We start from the raw sequence: 4,552 nt of genomic DNA on the forward strand, positions 1-4,552 counted from the left end.
CTGGTCAACATTTACTGAGCTGAAGCTCCCGGAGCTTACTCACTGAGCCTACTGGAGTGCGGTGTATATTCCCGTGGGGGAGATAGAAACGCACAAGGGACTGTGGTAGCTCAGAGGAGGGGCATGTACATCAGACCGAGGCATTCCAGGACTGAGTTTGGTACACCTGGGGTCTGATCTCATGCAGAACATCTGCCCTGCAGTCTGCATGATTGTGGTCAAGTCACTTTTTTTTTTTTTAAGACAGAGTTTCGCTCTTGTTGCCCAGGCTGGAGTGCAATGGCGCAATCTCGGCTCATTACAACCTCCGCCTCCCAGGTTCAGGCAATTCTCCTGCCTCAGCCTCCTGAGTAGCTGGGATTATAGGCATGAGCCACCATGCCCAGCTAATTTTCTATTTTTATTAGAGAAGAGGTTTCTCCATGTTAGTCAGGCTGGTCTCAAACTCCCGACCTCAGGTGGCCCGCCCGCCTTGGCCTCCCAAAGTGCTGGTATTACAGGTGTGAGCCACTGCGCCTGGCCAGTCAAACCAGTCAAGTCACTTTTCTAAATAAAAATCTGTAGCCCCAGGCTCCCAAATACTAGCCTAGAGTCTGATTCACTAGGTTTGGGCTCCAGAATTTGTATCCTGCTTAAGTTCCCCAGGGATTCTGGTGGATGGCCTGGGTGTGGGACCGTTCCCCTGTGTTGCCTTATTGGTTTGATATTCAAGACCCTCTCTTTCCTGGCCTTGCAACCAAATCACCCACTCTTCCTCCACGTGCTGTCATTGGACCCCTCCCTAATCCTCTTACAGGGTTGTTGATATCCTACCCTTTATGCCTTTTTTCATCAGTCTTTTGTGCCTGAGGGTAGGGACCATGTCTTTTTTTTTTTTTTTTTTTTTGAGACGGAGTTTCACTTATGTTACCCAGGCTGGAGTGCAATGGCGCGATCTCGGCTCACCGCAACCTCCGCCTCCTGGGTTCAGGCAATTCTCCTGCCTCAGCCTCCTGAGTAGCTGGGATTACAGGCACACGCCACCATGCCCAGCTAATTTTTTGTATTTTTAGTAGAGATGGGGTTTCACCATGTTGACCAGGATGGTCTCGATCTCTTGACCTCGTGATCCACCCGCCTCGGCCTCCCAAAGTGCTGGGATTACAGGCTTGAGCCACCGCGCCCGGCCCGGGACCATGTCTTTACCCTGCATCTTCACCGCTCCAAGGACATTGCACTTAGGGAGCTCTGACAGAATGCCTTGGATGAGCAGATGATGTCCGAGGCCCAGGGGTAGTTGGAATGAACATGGAAATTATCTTTCACAATTCCAATCTCAAAAGGTTGGGGGTTATAGCTTAATATTTCTATATTTCTTTTTGAGATGGAGTCTCGCTCTGTCACCCAGGCTGGAATGCAATAATGCAATATCAGCTCACTGCAACTTCACCTCCCAGGTTCAAGTGATTCTTCTGCCTCAGCCTTCTGAGTAGCTGGGATTACAGACGTGTGCCACCGCCACGCCTGGCAAATTTTTTTTGTATTTTTTGTGGAGACGGGGTTTCACCGTGTTGTTCAGGCTGGTCTTGAACTCCTGACCTCGTGATCCACCCTTCTTGGCCTCCCAAAGTGTTGGGATTACAGGTGTGTGCCACCGCCACGCCTGGCAAATTTTTTTTGCATTTTTAATAGAGACGGGGTTTCACCATGTTCAGGCCGGTCTTGAACTCCTGACCTCGTGATCCGCCTGTCTTGGCCTCCCGAAGTGTCGGGATTACAGGCGTGAGCCACCGCACCTGGCTTTTTTTTTTTTTTTTTTTTTTTTTTTTGAGACAAGGTCTGACTCTGTTGCCTAGGCTGGAGTGTAGTGGTGCAATCTCAGCTCATTGCAACCTCGGCTTCCCAGGCTCAAGCTATCCTCCCACCTCACCCTCCTGAGTAGCTGGGACTACATGTGCAGGCCACCACATCTGGCTGTCTTGTTGTTCTTGTTGAGACAGAGTTTTGTCCTGTTGCCCAGGCTGGTCTCGAACTCCTCAGCTCAAGTGATTCGCCTGCCTTGACGTCCCAAATGCTGGGATTACAGGTGTGAGCCACCACATTTGGCCTAAAACACTGTGATCCAAGAATTCTTCATCCCTGTATCTATTTGCAGTGGTTATTCCTCGTTCCTGCTAACCAGGGGATAAAAGCACATCTCCATGATTTGGGGTAGTTTCTTGAAACACATCTGTTCTCCCTTTGCAGACACATCATCTCAGAGTTGGAGCACCTGACATTTGTCAACACGGACGTGGGCCGCTGCCGGGCATGGCTACGGCTGGCCCTGAATGATGGCCTGATGGAGTGCTACCTGAAGCTGCTGCTGGAGGAGCAGGCCCGCTTGCGCGAGTACTACCAGCCCACTGCCCTGCTCCGGGACGCCGAGGAGAGCGAGTTCCTCCTGAGCTTCCTGCAGGGCCTCACGTCCTTGTCCTTCGAACTCTCCTACAAGTCTGCCATCTTAAATGAGTGGACGCTTACCCCACTGGCCCTGTCTGGGCTTTGCCCGCTTTCTGAGCTGGACCCTCTCTCTACCTCTGGTGCAGAACTACAGCGGAAGGAGTCTCTGGATTCCATTTCCCATTCCTCAGGCTCTGAGGACATTGAAGTCCAGCACTCGGGTCATAAGATCCGAAGGAACCAGAAGCTCACTGCCTCGTCCCTCAGCCTGGACACGGCCAGTTCATCCCAGCTGTCCTGCAGCCTAAACTCTGATAGCTGCTTACTCCAAGAGAATGGCTCCAAGAGTCCAGACTGTTGTGAGGAGCCCATGTCCTACGACTCAGACCTGGGCACAGCAAACGCTGAGGACTCAGACCGGTCTCTGCAAGAGTGAGTACCCTCCCCCGACTCCTTCCTGCCCTCTCTCCTCCCTCCCTTCTTTCTTTCCTCTCTTACTCCCTTTCTTCCTGTAGCATGTGATTGTCTGTCACTGAACTCTAGTAGTAATTCAAGAAAGCCAAGGGAGACATCGCCTTCTGCAGTAATTGGAGTCGCTGGGAGCAGGCAACATAAGCATAGTGGAGAGAATGGACTTAGAACAGCTCAGAGCTGGTTTGGGCTCCAGCTCTGCCTCGGTGACTTTTAGCAAGTTACTTGGCCGAATGCAGTGGCTCACACCTGAAATCCAAACACTTGGGAGGCTAAGGCAGGAGGATTGCTTGAGCCCAAGAGTTCAAGGCCAGCCTGGGCAATGTGGCAAGATCCCATCTCTAAATGTAGAAATAATAATAAAATAAAACAAAAACAACAAAAAAGCAAGTTACTTAGTCATTACAAGGCACAGTGTAAAATACTGTTGTCTTCTTCTAGAAGGAAAGGAAGGAAACTGGTAGGTCAGAGCATATTTAAAACTTCCAACAAATAGATGAAACATAATGCATGAATGTGACTTCACAGAAGACCTTGGGGACACAGGACCTGAGTGCTGTGTGCGGAAGGTGGTGGACAGGTGGGGATAGACAGGTGTGTGGAAGAGTACATGGGGCAGATGAACTTGGCTGGGGAGGGAACTGGGGCAGAGCCTTCTTCACACAGACTTCTAAAATTTTTTTGCGTAGATAATTCATTTTTATATCGTTAAAACAAATCTAAAATATGTATAGTAAAAGCCCTTCCCATCCTGTTCTCCCTCTACCCTGTTCTTTCCTCCCACTCCTACAACCATAAAGGTTAATTTCCTGTATATTCTTCTAAATTTATAAATGCATCTACAACAAATACCAGTATAAAGATTTTTTTTTTTTTTTTGGGACGGAGTTTCGCTCTTGTTACCCAGGCTGGAGTGCAATGACGCGATCTCGGCTCACCGCAACCTCCGCCTCCTGGGTTCAGGCAATTCTCCTGCCTCAGCCTCCGGAGTAGCTGGGTTTACAGGCACGCGCCACCATGCCCAGCTAATTTTTTGTATTTTTAGTAGAGATGGGGTTTCACCGTGTTGACCGGGATGGTCTTGATCTCTTGACCTCATGATCTACCCGCCTTGGCCTCCCAAAGTGCTGGGATTACAGGCGTGAGCCACCGTACCCGGCCCAGTATAAAGATTTTTAAAATTTCTTCCTTATTTATTACTTTCTCCCCTACAAAAGCAGTATCTCCATACTGTTCTATATCTTATTTTAGAGAGATCCTTTCATATCAGAGTTTCTTCATTCTTTTATTTTTTATTTTTTTTTTTATTTTTTATAGAGACGGTGGTCTCACTATGTTGCCCTGGCTGGTCTTGAACGCCTGGGCTCAAGAGATCCTCCTGCCTCGGGCTCCCAAAGTGCTGGAATTACAGGTGTGAGCCACCCTGCCCAGCCTCATTCTTTTTTTTCTATTGCATATTGTTCCAGTCTATGAACGTACCTTAGTTTACTTAATCAGGCCAGTATTTAATGGTTGCTAGGGCCTTTGTTTTCATAAATAACCTTATGTATGTGGTCATTTAGTTCTGTGTAGGTATCTCTGTTCAGTAAACTTCCAGAAGCAAAACTGCTGAGCAAAAGGATAGATTAATATGGAGTGTTCACAGATAATTGCCCACTTA

General features: G+C 48.7%; 1 pseudogene across 1 annotated transcript; it reads left to right on the plus strand.

Annotated features, from left to right (window-relative positions):
- The first annotated feature begins 2,003 nt into the window (after nucleotides 1-2,003).
- On the plus strand, nucleotides 2,004-3,191 carry LOC116547906 (annotated as a pseudogene). Its single transcript, XR_004267226.1, has one exon. The product of XR_004267226.1 is annotated as a pleckstrin homology domain-containing family M member 1 pseudogene (transcript).
- The last annotated feature ends 1,361 nt before the right edge of the window (nucleotides 3,192-4,552 follow it).

Source organism: Sapajus apella, unplaced genomic scaffold (assembly GCF_009761245.1).
Source record: "Sapajus apella isolate SASKATOON/1434 unplaced genomic scaffold, GSC_monkey_1.0 scaffold5426, whole genome shotgun sequence".
Classification (NCBI taxonomy): domain Eukaryota; kingdom Metazoa; phylum Chordata; class Mammalia; order Primates; family Cebidae; genus Sapajus; species Sapajus apella.